This window comes from Eriocheir sinensis, chromosome 4 (genome assembly GCF_024679095.1).
Source record: "Eriocheir sinensis breed Jianghai 21 chromosome 4, ASM2467909v1, whole genome shotgun sequence".
Lineage (NCBI taxonomy): Eukaryota > Metazoa > Arthropoda > Malacostraca > Decapoda > Varunidae > Eriocheir > Eriocheir sinensis.
The window spans coordinates 18,379,307-18,396,611 of NC_066512.1; the positions used below are offsets into that span (position 1 = coordinate 18,379,307).

Genomic DNA, 17,305 nt, shown 5'->3' on the forward strand with positions numbered 1-17,305 from the left:
AAAAAAACAGGGCTGTCCTGCCCAAAATTGGGACTCTAGTTACCTTAACTCAAGTTGCTTGAATTATTTACAGTAATCAATCAATCAATCAATGGGGGCATACGCCGGGGGATGCGTCGCCTCGCCCACCCTATGACGCCAAACCCGGGGGTCCCTCCGGGTACCTCCTGGACTTGTCCAAGCCACGAACTCCGTGAGTGTCCCCTTGGCCTCCTCCACTCAGGATTGTCTCTAAAAGAGACAACCCAATGGGCAGGATCAGCTTCCAGAAAACGTGCCACGTGCCCGTATAGCCGGAGTTGGTGTTGACGGACTATGCAGGTAATTTATGTCTACTCAGTCTGATGGAGTAGTCGCCGGTTTGACACAAAGTCATTCCACTGATATCCCATGATTCTGCGTACGCATTTATTACCAAAGGCATCAATCCGCATCTCCAAGTCCCCATTTAGTGTCCATGTCTCACAATCATCCTCTCTTAGCCATTTCAGTAAACTTTTGCAGTTGTGCTAGACCTATCGAAAGCCTTCGATAGAGTCTGGCACAAGTCTTTGCTTTCTAAACTCCCCTCTTACGGTTTCTATCCATCTCTCTGTTCCTATATCTTCAGCTTCCTTTCTGGTCGTTCTATCTTTGCGGTGGTAGACAGTCACTGTTCTTCCCCTAAACCTATCAACAGTGGTGTTCCACAGGGCTCTGTCCTATCACCCACTCTCTTCCTGTTATTCATCAATGATCTTCTTTCCATAACAAACTGTCCTATCCACTCATATGCTGATGACTCCACACTGCATTATTCAACTTCTTTCAATAGAAGACCCTCTCAACAGGAATTACATGACTCAAGACTGGAGGCTGCAGAGCGCTTAACCTCAGACCTTGCTATTATTTCCGATTGGGGTAAAAGGAACCTTGTGTCCTTTAATGCCTCAAAAACTTGATTTCTCCACCTATCAACTCATATTATCTTCCAAACACCTATCTCCTTTTCTGCGATAACACTCAGCTGTCATCTTCTTCAACACTAAATATCCTCGGTCTATCCTTAGCTCAAAATCTCAACTGGAAACTTCACATCTCCTCTCTCACTAAATCAGCTTCCTCGAGGTTGGGCATTCGGTATCGTCTCCGCCAGTTCTTCTCCCCCGCACAGATGCTATCCATTTACAGGAGCCTTGTCCGCCCTCGTATGGAGTATGCATCTCACGTGTGGGGGGGCTCCACTCACACAGCTCTCTTGGCCAGAGTGGAGTCTAAGGCTCTTTGTCACATCTGCTCTCTTCCTGATAGTCTTCTACCTCTTAAATTCTGCCGCCATGTTGCCTCTCTCTCTATCTTCTATCGATATTTTCACACTGACTGCTCTTCTAAACTTGCTAACTGCATGCTTCCCCCCCCTCCTGTGGCCCCGCTGCACATGACTCTCTACTCTTGCTCATCCCTATTCTATCCAAACCCCTTATGCAAGAGTTAACCAGCATCTTCACTCCTTCATCCCTTACACTGGTAAACTCTGGAACAGCCTTCCTTCGTCTGTATTTCCTCCTGCCTATGACTTGTCCTCTTTCGAGAAGAGTGTATCAAGACACCTCTCCCCTCCCGAAATTGACCTCTTGGCCACACTACTATTTTCAGTTGTTGAGAGGAGCAAGTAGCAGGCTTTTTTTTCTATACTGTTTTTGTTGCCCTTGAGCCGGCTCTTTTGTTGTAAAAAAAATAAAAGACGGGGAACACAAGGGACAGGAAGAGCCGGATCTTTGTCCTTCTGCACAGGTATCGACAGTGCCATATACTCATGTTGAGTGAGTCCATTTACAGTAAGCATCAAAGAAAAATGCTTTAGAGAGGTTGTGTGTAGTATCAGGTGTGCTACTCTTCATATTAACCCCTTCAACACAAGGATACGTATACTGCGTCCTTGAGCGCCCCGTACCATATCAGAGGACGTGCATACTGTGTCTATCTATATCTATATTTATGATTACATCTCAAAATTATCAGTTAATTTATGTTTCTTTATGTGCACCATTTCATTTTGCATGTTTTCATATATAATACTTGATGATTATGTTGAGTTTATGGCTGAAAACTTGTTATATTCAATAAAGACATTTGAAATTTGGCGCGCACAGCAATCTCGGATACGGCGGTGTTTTGGCCCGGCCATAGTGAAGGGATTAAACCTAAACGTATCGAGGCTGGGTGTACTAGTTATTTTCTTTATTTTTCACGAAAGAAATGGCAAGTCCAACACATTCCAGTCAGATTTTCTCAGCCATGAGTAATCATGATATAAAACAAAACCAACTATACAAGTTTTATTTACTTGAAAAGTCATATGTTAAATTAATATCAGAGGTGGGTGAGGTATTGGAGACAGTGCATTACATTTATTAGTGGTAAGACCTAATTCACATTTTCTGCATTAAATGATTGCTTAAGATAAAGATCAATCAGTCACTAAAGTACAAGTGCCTTTTCAGGTGTCTTTTGGCCCAGTGAAAACAACAGTGATTCAGTCTTTAGCAGGAAGCTGCGAGGTGCCAGCAGTGGACAGTAGCTGGCTGTGGTGGGTGGTGGTCAGCAGTCATAGCCACATTGATGCTGGCTGGTTCCTTATCATCTCCGTGGGAGCAGCGGGGTCTGACAACAGGAAGCAGTTGGCAGCAAGATGATGGCAGGTGGTGGTGGTGGTGGTTGTTTGCAGCACCAGCCACACATTTACTGACTGGTTCCTCATCTTCTAGTCAGTCTTAAAAGGTATTGGTGTCTCATCTCTTGCATCACCTGCAGGAAAAGTTTAATGTTAAGTGTTGGTAGCAGGAATGAATTACTTTCCTTAGCAGGAATGGATTACTTTCCTATCTTGTATGTGGTATTAGTAATGATTAGACAGGCACCTACAGTAGGGTCCCATCAGTAACGTGTGATTGATGCCTGAGAAACACTTAATAAAGCGTTATTTGGATGATGTTGATATATATGTATGAAGGGTTAGCTTGGGCTGCCACCCCAGGGCTCTCATCCATTTTCCCCATTTGAACTCCTATCACTACCATTTTTTTACTGAAACAAACAAATTGCATCAACATTTGGAGTTAATGAGTTTTTTGGTATGATATTTTTTTATAACAGAGGAGACAGCTCAAGGGCACAAAAAAAGGAAACAATAATAATAATAATAAAAAAATAAAAAAAAAACGCTACTCGCTGCTCCTAAAAAAGAATCAAAAGAGGTGGCCGAAAGAGAGGTCAATTTCAGGAGGATAGGATAGCTGTTCCAAGGCCTTAACATGAAGGCTATTATACTATACTGCTCGTGCCAAAGAGTCCAGAAGACTAGATTCCACGCTGGTTCCTCTCTCATTGCACAGCCACATTGTCAGCACACTAACAAACCTGTCTAAGCCAACCCTTACAGCTATTGATTATAAAGGTAAAATTCACACCACATCACAAACACCACTTTAACCACAAAGCATGAAAATTAGAGGTAGTGGATGACCTGACCACAACACAATACAAGGCATCAAGCGTTGTCTGTAACTTCCAACTGACATTTAAACACAGTATAGAGTGGTACCAAAAAGGCATGAGGGCCAACCTGTGGTAAGGGTCATATTATGTAGATTAGTACTGTGAACTATGAGAAAACCATTCAACGCCGTGCCTACATCACAATTGGGTCTGGAGTCACAGACGACGCATGATGTATTGGGGATAAAACTGTTCTGTGAACTATATTGCCTTCCATCCTAGGTTATGGCCAGGTCACTCACAACTTACAAATTCTTACACTGGTCTACAGTGGTATCTGTGCTGTCATATTTTTGCCTCTAACCAGTAGTTATAAGGGTTGGGGCTTTGACAAACTTTATTGTTTTGACTGTAATGAGTAAGCCAGGTGAGAGGGACCAATATGGAGATGGGGGCAGTGGTATGCCACCATAGACTCCATGCGCCAGCCTCATAAGTCAGCACCAAACATCTCGTTAACTCCTTTCAGGTGAACAATGTATTGTTTGTGGTGGTACAGCAATGATTTTTAGTACTTGTTTAAAAAGTATTGATAGGGAGGGTTTAAATGAGGAAAATGGATGAACATCCTGGGGTGGCAGCACCAATGACATTTTTATACATGCTATCTCAAATATGCCCAGATGCTTCTCTCTAGCAAAAAATTTATTCAAAAGAATCCAACTTGGAAACTTGAGTGAGGTTGTTCTTGTTGAATAGTCATTTTGAAGATAGCTTTCGATGAGATCGTACTGTATGTATACCTAAACTTCCATAATGTTATAACTTTCATACCTAAACTTCCATAATGTTATAACTTTCAAAGATGTACTATTTGTAAGGTGACCAGAGTCCCGCTTTTAGGCACATTTTTATACATTTGTCCCCCTTTGTTTACGTCTGTCCCACTTGTTTCTGTTTGGTATTGAAGTGCCCCACTTTTTTCGTGAACTATGATAAATTAAACATCTTTGCAGTCTTTAATGTATCACTAACTGGTAACTTTACACATTTTGTACTCTGGACACAAACTTCATACATGTCAAGGTAAAGATAGTTATTGTAGCTATCTTTACCTTGATACAGGTACAGGGTTTGTATAAGATGTTGTGCCTTCGACTCTACTTAGATTAGTGTTATATTTGCATCGCTGGCGTGAGGTGCACTCTGCGTCACACATGCCCGTGTGTATGATAGAAAATGTCCCGCTTTTATCTTCAGCAGATCTGGTCACCTTAACTGTTTGCATCTTTGGTTCTCAAGTTTGGAAAGAGAAAATAGTGGCTTAAGGGAATGCAATCATATACTGAACACATTTTTGGCTGTAGTGGAACTTGACAAACTATTGTACTGATATCCACATAATCTAGTCCAGGTAATATATTGACTTTTCCTTAAGGTATTCAGCTCGTCTAGTTTATTATAGTCAATTCACCCGAGTCTGAAGTTTGCATTATCACGCAACGGCAGCCTGGAGCCACACAGTGTGTCCGATATCATGGATACAGTATGCTAGCCTATGCATAGTAAACAGTCGTCACTGTCAATAATGTGCAGGCAGCAATAACAAATATCGTCATTATAGTTGATAATGAGTTAAAAATATTAGTAATTTCGCAAATAGCTGTTTTGTTAGTATAAAGCCTGATAATTTTTTAGTGGTGGACAGCTTCAAAGCGATTTAATCATCATAATCAGCGATCTTATAAATTAACAAAACAGCTATTTGCAACATTACTAATATTTTTTTATTAGTAAACTCATAATCGACTATAATTGATGGTAATTGTTATTGCTGCCTGCATATTATTGACACTGACAACTGTTTACTATGCATAAACTAACCAGCCATAATCGGACACGCCGTGTAACTGCTGGTTGCCGTTGCACGATAATGCACACTTCAGACTCTGTTGAACTGACTATATAGTACATTCTATATAGCATTAAACAGATGCAGATGTGCTGATAAGTCTTGATCTGTTAACATCAATCGCCCAAGGGCCAGATTCATCAAGCCATTTACGAAACCTGTCATGGGTACTTCTTCAGGTAACTCCACCAACTACGAATGCTCTTGATCCTTAGGTAGCTCCGACGGCAGTGAATGAAGTGACAGCCAGGCCGTCACTTCGTTCATTGCCATCGGAGTCGCCTCAATAGAAGGAGCATTCATAGTGGACAGATTAACCAGAAGGCTTACCCATGACATGTTTGTAAGCGGTTTGATGAATCCAGCCCCAAGATGACACAAGCATGTGTTCAGATTGGAAAACAGTATCCATCACCACCATTATATTCATTAGTTTCAGAATTACAGATGGGAAAATACTATCATTGTATACTTTTATCTATTTTTTTTTTTTTTTTTTTTTTTTACGTCGCAGCCTACAGCGCCGGTAGGCTTTTTCCCGGTGGGTCCTGATGGTCGGCCCAGCCCATTCTGGCACAGGCGAGTGTTTATAGTGGCGCCATCTTGCATTGGCTCATGCTGCCCTCCCGGAGCTCATCTTTAATCCTAGAATCTAGAGTCCGGGTTGATAGGTGGTCTTCTGGACAGCATGTGGGTAGTTTTAAGCCAGTCGGCAGTGGCTGAAAAATCCCAGCTTGGTGGCACCGGGCGGGGATTGAACTCGCGTCCTCCTGAACGCGGTGGTGTTTTTCTGTCGATTCAGCCACCGCCTCCCCATTGTATTGTGATTTATAGAATAGGTTTACAGAATACCCTACTGCTAGAATGCATACACTCATGCTCTCATCAATTAAATCATTTGATTAGATTCTGGACTAAAAATAGTTATTAATTACTGCTGGCATAGTCAGTGAACATTATCTTCACCTTGACCAGTATAATGTTATCAATGGCACCTGCTAAGAAAGGAATGGCAAATCATAGTCTGGACATTGCCAGCATCAAGACGCTGATATATTGATGTTTGCTTCTGATGGTACCCAAGGTCTCTATGAACTGGCCAAGGCAAAAGTCTCCCAATGCCATGCACTGCTGTCCTTACATGATCAAGTTTTTCCTCCTCTCCTAATCTTCAATATTCTACAACTTTTTATCCTCATTCTCTTGCATCTTTTGATTCATATTTAATTACTTTTTCTTTATTCTGTACATATTAAGTGTACACACCTGTCAGGTAAGTTTTCTCCTCTCCCTGGAGCATCAGCCTCCATCTAGCATTCCCAATTCAATGTCTTATTTTTTTCCTTCTTGACACGAGACTTCCCACCTTGCAAAAATGTCTGAAATGGGATTGAGATTACTATCATGTTAAAAAAGGCAGAGGTAGAGCTACAAAAACTTATTTAGAATTTAATCCTTGAAATCAACAGATACCAATGAGATACTCAAAATTTTATGTGCAACATGTAAAGGTCTGGTATTATTTTCCTTCTGAAATGTACAAGCTATTTGGGATACTTCTATCAAGCAATAGCCTCCACAGTATCAAATTTAATCTCTATCCTTCTTAATCTCTTTCTTGTGTTTTACAAGATTAGAGGTCTCATTCTGCAATTACTGGTGATGAAAAGTAACAAGGTATGATATGTTCTATGCTCATCATTTTTCTACCTAATAAGGCATAAAATTAATGAAAATATTTGTTTAACTCAAAGTAATATTGCAGGTTGTTAATATAAATAATATGTTAAGAAACAGCCACATATGCAGAGTAATTTATCCAAGCTGTGGCCACATTATGAAAAAATAAAATGAATAATTGCATATATTGTTTTTACTTTACCTTAGTTCTTTTAAGTGCAAGATTCAGTTATGACAGCCATGCACATATGCAGGGATAGCACTGGAGTTTATATATTCAAAGAAGTACTCAGCCTCATGGGAGTCAAGCCAGCCCAACTATGAGCCAGTCCCAAGCCTGGATAAATGGGGAGGGTTGCCTGTAGGGAGGGGAGTCTGAGGCAATAAAAATTATGCTCCAATAAAAATTATCACAGTGACAGTTATCAAACATTTAACCCCTTGAAAAGGAAACAAATGACATGAAATGATGAGGTGAACCATGTCAAGCAAGAAGGATCACTGGGGAGGCCTTAGGATATTTCACACAAGCTATCATGATCTTATTCTCATAAAGAGAATAAGATATTATTCAGTGCAATTTTTTAAATTTACATTGCTTAGGACAGTGACAATAAATGTGAACAAAGAAGTGGGGGGGCAAGCTCCAAAAGAGATCCAGCTTAGGGGCTTGGAAAAGTTGAAACTGATTCTTATTGCAATGTGTTTGAGAGGTGTGAAACTGAAGAAGGAAATTTCCTCTTCCAAACTCTGCTCCATATTAGATCAGTGCTTCCCTTGCTACCACTGGACAGGGTATACCAATGCTGCATTGTTTCAAGTTTGAATGTATCCTACAGTTCTACCAGGGTGCTGGGAACATTGAACCAATTTGAGAATGTCACTGCATACCCATGAACACAGTCTGTCAGTAAATGCTCTTGTGAAAACTAGCTAGGAAGTAATGCCAGAAAACTAGATGAAAACTTATGTTTTTTGCTATACGAGGGGAAGGAATAAGATGAACGAGAAAGGTCGAATGCAATAGTTATAGTGGTTTAAGCTTACTGTGCGAGGGACTGTATTTAGGAAAATTCTGACAGAAAAGTTGGTTGATGTAACTAAGTGAAAGATAACTGAAGGATATTTAGAATGGAAAAAGGATACACTGATCACATTTTTTCCTATGACAACAGAAAAGCAACTTGAGAAAAGTAGAAAGGTTTATGATGCATTCATGGACCTGGAAAGAACTTAAAAAAGAGGGTGGACAAGATCTGTGAAAGGTTTTGGAACATCATACCAAAACACTGATTTATCAAAAAAAAATAAGGACTTTTTATCAAGAGGCTAGTTAGTGCCTGTGTTCAAGCAGGTTATACAGTGAGCAACAAGGGTTTGAGAATAGTGTACTGAGATAGATGTGTAATGTTTCCTTGACACGAATGAGTTCATGTGAAATGAACGTTAAGATTAGAAAGTAGTGATGCAAAACTACATATGAATGGTGTGGAACAAGTTTTAGTACCTAACGACACTACCGAAGGACAAAACGGACGAAGCTGCAAAAAATTAGTGGATGAGTGCAATAGGTGTTACAGGGCTGAAGTACTTGCCCTGTGACAAAACCAGCACGATTTTAATTAAACACCCTACTGATGGTGTAAGCCAAGTTAGAATATAGTAAATTCTGACTTGTTTGGCTGGGTCCCTCTGGCTCTCACGGCGGCTCATGGAAACTGCTTAGTATTGTAAACATGGCTGGCTGTGTCCGCAGAGTTTACTGCGTCCCCGCCTAGGCAGCGCTCCGCTGGTAACTTTGTTGTGCAGGCATTGGAAACTTAATAACATTCCAATGGAAATCTTGCTGGAAAAAAAAAAAAAAACTTGTGCTGATTAGCCTGCTGGTGCTAAATGTGGCAGAATCTGTAACTGTATCTTGTATAACAAGTAAAAGGCTAAAAGCAAAAGTTTAACAAGTAAAAGGTTGGGGGCATACGCAACAGCTGCGCGTGGCCTCGGCGCTCATCTCCGTCGCATTGGGCCTTGAGCTTGTGGTGGGTAGGAACCCGTTACCCCGGGACACAGGGCCAGTATGACATTCAGGTTACCACAGTTTACCTTTCCCAGGTTTCCCCAGGTACTCATTCATCGACCACCTCAAAGGGGAGGACGAATAACTGGGTGAGCTGCACAGTGACTGCCCGGGCCGGGATTCGAACCCGGCCCCGCAGATTCGTAGCTAGGCACGCTAACCACCTACCACGGAGGCCTGGATAACAATTGAGCCAAGGAAAATAAGTAAAAAAAAGCATGAAGCACGAGTACATGTGTTATTGACAGACAACCCTCATGAGAGCCAGAGCGGAATCCAGCCAATCAGTAGAGGCCTGACGAACACTGCCAAGGCGTCAGAGAAACCGTTTGGATAATTGTAAAGTAAGTTTGGGGATGCATAGAGACTGAAGAAGTGGATAAAATATCTGGAAACTTTCAACAGACATGGTCTCTGACCCAAGTGTCATATGTCATGACAGTGAGAATGCACTGCCTGAAAACCCTTCAACACAGTTGGTGTAGACTTCTCTGAAGGTAATTATTGAGAATCACTACGCGCCTCCAAAATACGATATTACGCCTCCATATTATACTTATGGGACGAAATACATGTCCTTTAACTATAATATGAAGGCGGAAAAACTTAAAAGTAAACAAAAAGTGGTAAAGGTAGTGAAAAGACATATTCTACATACGCGCGATGTGTTTTGATGGCGGCCATTAGGAAGTGAGCAGTGTTGCCAGCGATCCGATTAGCGATGGTACGTTTTGTTAGCCATTAGCCCACGCATGTGAAACCACGTCCACCACGCGTGGTTATTATTATTTTTAGAACACGCACCTTTACCCAAAGGCTTTTGTGAAGGTTTGGGCCGGGTATAGTATTAGGTAAAGGTGCGTGTTTAAATAGAAAAAAAAAAAAACCACGCGTGGTGGACCTGGTCTCACATGCGTGGGCTAATGGCTAACTAAGCGTAACATCGCTAACCGGATCGCTGGCAACACTGCTCACCTCCCCGCCGCCGCCAACCCAGCGCGCGTAGGTATAATATTCTTTTTCACTACTTTTACCACTTTTCTTTAGCAGTGCTACCAGCGCTTGAAAAAATTTTCAAGATCTTGAAATATTTACCCTATCCTTGAAAGCTTGAAAAAAGTTAAAATTCCTAAAATCTTGAAAAATCTACAGTGACTACATAAAAGTCGTATAAAATGAGAGAAAGGATCAGCTGATGTCCAGCTGACGCGTACAATACACGTCCCACAGGCCACAGTGGCAGACACGCATTGACAGACTAGTCCTTCAGCTGGTGCCTTTGTTTTGCTTCGCTGGTGAGTGTATCTAGTGAATTGAAACTTATCGTTATTGATATATTTCCACCCTATGTCATGGTGTATTATTCACTTAAAGACCCTTATTATTTGTCCCACGAGAACACAGTGAAGCTGAGTGTGCCATTCGAGGATTAGTGATAAGCAATTTGAGTCTCTGTAGCTAATGAGACTGATAAAAAATAACCACAGTGAATAGGGTGTAGCTACTTGTAGGTATAATGATTCTTAGTTTATTGCTCTCATGTGGTGTATTTGGTAAAATTGTTACTTGTTGTTGGTGGTGGAGGTAGCTATAACTAGCACTAATAAGGGCAGCACGTATGTACGAGTATTTGAAGGTACGCTAGTAAACTTACAATAAAGCAGAAATATAAGATAAAAAATATGTTGTAGGGACTAATCTTGAAATCAGTTACGTATTGTTAAGTTTATAGCACTGGTATCAGAAATAGAATCCGCCCATGAAAGGATTTGATCACAAAGCAAAAATTTTCCTGATTTTCTATCCACTTTCTGCATTATGTTATTTCAATATAAATATGAAGATTTAGTAGATAATAATACATTATGGTCAACCTTGAAAAAAAAATACCGATCTTGAAAGATTTCTACGACCTATCTTGAAAGATTTTTTCCCAACCGCTGGCAGCACTGCTTTTAAGTTTATCCGCCTTCATATTATGGTTAAGGGACATGTATTTCGTCCTTTAACTATAAAACGGAGGCGTAATATCGTATTTTGGAGGCGCGTAGTGATTTTCAATAATTACCCTCCGCTTGTCAAGACCTCTATGATACTCTAAATTTTATCAATAAGAATTGTATTATTTTGTTGTACCTGCTTCTTCCATTATTGATTTTATAATAATAATTAGTTGCAATACAAGTTTACCCACCTGCTGTCTCACCAGCTCCAATAAGATGCTAAAAGGTGCAGCCACGCAGCACAACGCCCTTACCTCTCAAGGGGTCCCAGCACACTGAAGTTTAGGCGCTGATACGACAGTTGCCAATGCCCGGGAAGGTTCACGCCCGACTTGGATCAAAGGCATTACTGAGGAAATGTTTGACTTTAACATGCATAATCGATCATCTGGAATTCAGAATCTCGAAAATGGGACTAATCTTAATATGCACTGATGAAGCTTGGTGGTGGCTTAAGCTCGGTAACTTATTAACTTTAAAACTGTCCAACAACCATTGGAGGTCAAACCACTACTGAGGGTTTGCTCGTACTGCCTCGAAGCAGTTTTGAATGCCTTGAATGTTGCTTAAACCCTTCGGTCGTGGTAACTTTAATAAATTTCCAAGTCAGTCTACTATCAGTGTTCAGGAGTTCTGGAAGTAGAATATTACAAAAAGGATATCGAATATATATCTTAAAATGTACTTTCTAGCATAAAGGCGAGAAAAGGTCAGCAGCCACGAACACCACTCCCAGGGAAACAACACTTAGCCCCTGAGCATCGTTTACGACAGGGACAGTTTCGACAGAATGGCCTCAGCACCACTGAACCTTCCCACGCCACTCTGCCTCGATTGCCCTCAAGTATCTTCGCCTCGCCAGCGGCAAACGTGATAATGATACGCCATGCTAACTTCTTGTGCTCCCAGCTTCTGTACACTGGTGGCACTTTAATAAAATAATTCAGTCTTTATCACGTTATCCGCGTCAAATGATCTAAAACTACTTAACCAATGAACAGGTAAACATGAACAGCACTTTATATCTCATAATCTAGTGCACACATGCGCCATCGTGCCGCCCAATAAACCTAACACAGAGGTAAGCGCGGGCCGACGAGACGTAAGAAGAAATGAAATTGGGGTGGGGGTGGGTGGGCGAGTAGACGGCAGGATGGCGGGACACGGCACAGAAGAGACAGTAGACGGGGGATGGGTTGAGAGAAGAAAATGGACGGGAGACTGGCAGTGTTGTATGTAAAGGGAGGGGGGGAGCAGACTACAGTCCACGGATTCCTTCTATAGTATAGCCATTATCTTTAAGTTCGTGAGACTTAGCATCCTAATTTCATGAACATAAGGACGGCATTGGAGGCTGGTGTGGGATAGGATGGAAAGGTGACGCGACCCTGGACACTGCCATCAGGGACAGTAGACAGACAACAATGGGAACGGGTGATTAGTGGTCAAGGAAGGGGAAGAGAGGAATCCGAAGCAGGGGACCTCAAGACAGATGAATCAGGAGAGTGGCTCAGGGGAAACAACCAAGAACAACAGATAGGAACCAGATACAGGGGGAATGATGATATATGACGCTAAGCAGGGGACAGTCAATATGTAGAAAGCCTCAAAACAATAAAAAGGGAACACATAGACAGGATGGACGCAAATACATGGGAAGGGATGCTCTGGAAAGAAGTTTCAAGTAAATAACTAGGGCATGGAGCGATGGGTGAGAGGCGAGACGTGGCATTAGTAGACCAGCAGTGGCTTGTGGGTCGCATCGTGTGGAGGAGGCGGGAGCCCACTGGAGCACAAACACTAACTATATGTAAAGGCTAGAAAAAAATCTCAGCACATGCCGTGAGATGAGCTTTCTTTACGTTCATTACCAAGCTGTCTGATATAAGTGTGGAGATGCTTTGTCCCCGGCAGCATCTGGCATTTAACTTAGGGCATAGGTAATTTGATGTTTTACTCCGCATTATTAAAATAAAATGAAATTTCTGGGGAACATGAAAATTATCACGTCATTGCATATGTATATTATTTCATCCTTCTATAAATGCAAATTATAAACAAATCACTACAGAGCGCAGTTCAACGGAATACAAATCCGACAGCAGGGCGGGACCAGGCGGGCTTCGACCAGCAGTCCTGAGGTGCGGGCGCCTGCTGGCCCCGGGCGGCGGTGGGCGCGGACCCCCCTCCCCCGCCACCCCTGTAGGGAGCCGCTGGTCGCCCACGCACAACACGAAGCATCACCTTAGAGCCCAGGATCACTGATGGCTTCATGTATACATCGTCAGGAGGAGTAACTCAACATGAAATAGCTCATGTCTCTGAACAAAAGCGGCTCAATATACACCAAAGTTCAATTCCTTACAAATAACGTTTTAAATTTATTCTCAAAACAATCGAGGGATTCTAATACTCATCAGTAACAACACTAAACTCTTTAGAGAAAACATCTCTGAAATAGAGATTTACAGTTGAAATTAAAACATTAATACTGATTATAGGAATTAAGAACCACTATGATATCCTTAATGGTTGTGTTTGACTAAGAGGATCTCCAGGCATCCTATATAGAAAACAATTCACATGTGTTTCACTTTTGATGCACAACATTAATGGAGCCTTGTGTTGAGGCGAGGCCACGGCCGCCACCGCGCTGCTCCGGCCGGGAAAGCGGCAGCCCCGGGACACGCAGACACTCCTCCGACACGGCCTGCAGAGCGTGTGTTGAACCCTTCGCCGGCGCACACACACACACACACACACACACACACACACATACACACACACACACACACAGGGGGCACCATGCTTGGGTTACAGAGGAACGTCCGAAAATCGTTCACTTACATATTCATTTTTTTTAATATGAACAAATATCAAAATATTTAAATATGTGAATGTTACAAAATTAATATGTGTGTGTGTGTGTGTGTGTGTGTGTGTGTGTGTGTGTGTGTGTGTGTGTGTGTGTGTGTGTGTGTGTGTGTGTGTGTGTGTGTGTGTGTGTGTGTGTGTGTGTGTGTGTGTGTGTGTGGTGTTGGTGTTGGTGTGTGTGTGTGTGTGTGTGTGTGTGTGTGTGTGTGTGTGTGTGTGTGTGTGTGTGTGTGTGAGCTGACAAGTAGCTACACGTGTTTCATGTTCACATTGTCACATTGGAAATAAATTCTCATTAATTTCTATACTTAAGATTACTTATGCATTATAAAGCTTTCAGATCGTACAATCAGATTGTTTGATCAACGTTTGGTATTAGTCAGTTACTAATACGCAAGATAAAAAGTACCTAAATTAGTAGACCAGCTACAAATTTATTTGCATGAAATTAACTATAACAGTGTAAAACTTATTGCCGAATCACTTTGAACGTTAGCAGCCGTTCGCGGGGTGGTGGTGGCTGGGGCAGTGTGAGAGCCCTCCGCCCCGCTGTGCCGGTGCCAGGGAAATCTGGGGTAGCCCAAGTCGCCTGGCCGAGTGCGTGGCCCACACTCCTGGGGCCCAGGCGCCTCACGCGCAGCAACGCGGCGGCGGCACGTGGCCACACCTTAAGCGGGTGGGATGGTGTGGCGTCAAAAATCCAGCCATGCATCAATTAAATTCTTTATTTCACGTTTAATTATTTTTTTATTCAACTTCAGAAATAAAGGACGAAGGGCAGTCCTCCTTGTGGGAAGTTTTGAGCACAACGGAGGCGCGGCGCGCCGGCTGGCTGTCGTCACAGTGCACAGTCACTGTAGTGGTACCAGGGATATATGCATCAGGTTTGTCTCGGTACATAGTGCTATAACTTAAACATAATCACATCAACAGAGAGGAGTATCTGAGTCTTCAATTTCAAACACCTAATAGAACAAACACTTCAGCACAGAGCGCCGCGGCGTGGCGTGCGGCGGCCGCTGCGATGCCTGCGAAAGAAACACAGTCCGGCACCGCGAGTGCAAAACCTATCAACATCTCATAATGAAAACTGTCAAGCATTATTTTCCATTTAAATAAACACCGGTTACGGAATTCATATAGGGAAATAATTTTCTACAAGAGGGGCGGAGAACACTGCACAAAATTAATTGCTTCACTCACCAAAAATGTTCTAATCATAAATACGTTATGCAACAGGGATTTAGAGAGACGCTTCAGAGCCAGCAGTACTAAGCCGTCCTCAGTGGGTCGCTGGATGGCTGGGAAGAGCGAGGAGGGTGTGGCAGCATCTGTTCTCCGGGTGGTGCTTAACGTAAGATATTTTGATTAACCGAGTTGGACCGAAACTCAAACAGCGGGTGTCGGAGTAGCGTCACAGAGCATTCCATTATGCATTCTTACTTATTATGTAGCGACTAAGTGGACAACAGGGGTAATCCAAATTTCTTAGGTCACAATACAAAACCATTGTCTGAGTTAAGTCAAAAATGTATCCTATGATGGTGTACCCGCTTCTCTGCTGTGTGACCTCGGCGGCCCAGCGTTGACCGGAGTTTTCTTATTCTTAGTGGAAGGGACCTGGAACCTCAGATTGACTCCATCCATTAAGCCGAACGTGATGCGGCAACACACAACACACTAGTTCTCTGCGACACACACACAAAAATGAATAAAAAAATAAATAAATAAAAAAAGTATGCAAACGAAGAGCAAGAAAAATACATACGTGAAAACGAAACAATATAACGAAAAAAATGCAAAATTAATCTCTCTCTCTCTCTCTCTCTCTCTCTCTCTCTCTCTCTCTCTCTCTCTCTCTCTCTCTCTCTCTCTCTCTCTCTCTCTCTCTCTCTCTCTCTCTCTCTCTCTCTCTCTCTCTCTCTCACACACACACACACACACACACACACACAAACACAAACACACACACACAAAAAAAAACTACAACACGGTACACAAACACAAAGAATATACACTGCACAAAGAACTAAAAAATTACCAAAGTGAACATGAATGAATGAATATATTAACAGATGAATAAATAAATATGTAATGAAAAAAGGAAAAGAAAGAACACACACACACACACACACACACACACACACACACACACACACACACACACACACACACACACACACACACACACACACACACACACACACACACACACACACACACACACACACACACACACACACACACACACACACACACACACACACACACACACACTCAGGACACCTTCAGCAGCAGCAGAATAAGGTCCCCGTCGAGCCTACACATTCCTAAAGTTGAGCTCGTCTGACAACTTCTCAGAGTAGAAAACTGAGCCATATTACAACAATGCATAAGGCTAAGATCTGCTAACCTTTAGCGTACTAAACATTCAGCATCAACAAGATGTTCTATATTCTGTACAAGAAGACAAAGGCAAGGATTATTATAAAGTTTGGCAATAAAAATAAATACCCCAATTACACAATTATCAGAAGATAATAGTCCTCAGTGATTGGGCATAAATATTGTTGGGTGTCACCTACATTACAGATTTTCAGTATCATAAAATACTTAACAGTCTGATCATATAGGTTTTAACAACAAACTCTGTCATTTCTATAATAACAATGCCATTGGCTTCACAAATGTCATCAATCTAGCATCATCAACAACAATTTGATATATCAATTTACAGTATCATAACTCCAATACTGAATACTGCAGTATTTGTAGTGCTAGTGGGGCCCAGGGCCGGGCAGCGTGGGGCGAGGCGGCCCCCGCAGCCTGCCCGCCTCAGGCCAGCCCGCCGCGTCACACTGGCTCAGTGAGCTTCTGAAGCTTGCCACTTGTCGTCCAGTAACCCTTGGCGGCTGCAGCAGCGACCTGGTGCCTCACATGGGAGGCATTTTTATGCCTCCTGGTAGTCCGATGGAAGTTTGTAAAAAAAAAAAAATAATAATAATAAATCTGAGCACTTCATTTGCTCTGCACTACAAAGCAAATTCAGGTTGCTTGCCTACTGTATCACTCACAAACTCTAAATCGCACACGGTCTTAAAGAAGCATTCTCACCCGATTAAATTCCATGTCACTTATTGTCACTTATAGACGAGATATTTGGTCTATTCTATCGTACAAAATAATCAAAAGTACAACTTGGAGTGGAGAGCCGTCTGGTCCATCGGAACAAGCAGTGCACTGGTGCACGCTCGTTCACGTCCGCGGGGCTCTGCTGAGGCCAGT

At 42.3% G+C, this 17,305-nt stretch overlaps 1 long non-coding RNA gene across 1 annotated transcript; it reads right to left on the minus strand.

Annotated features, from left to right (window-relative positions):
- Positions 1 to 2,305: 2,305 nt before the first annotated feature.
- On the minus strand, positions 2,306 to 11,459 carry LOC127009343 (uncharacterized). The gene is made up of 4 exons (XR_007761884.1): positions 11,338 to 11,459; positions 7,272 to 7,428; positions 6,656 to 6,768; positions 2,306 to 2,787 (listed from the first exon to the last, which is right to left on the minus strand). It is a non-coding gene; the product is annotated as an uncharacterized LOC127009343 (long non-coding RNA).
- Between the last annotated feature and the right edge of the window lie 5,846 nt (positions 11,460 to 17,305).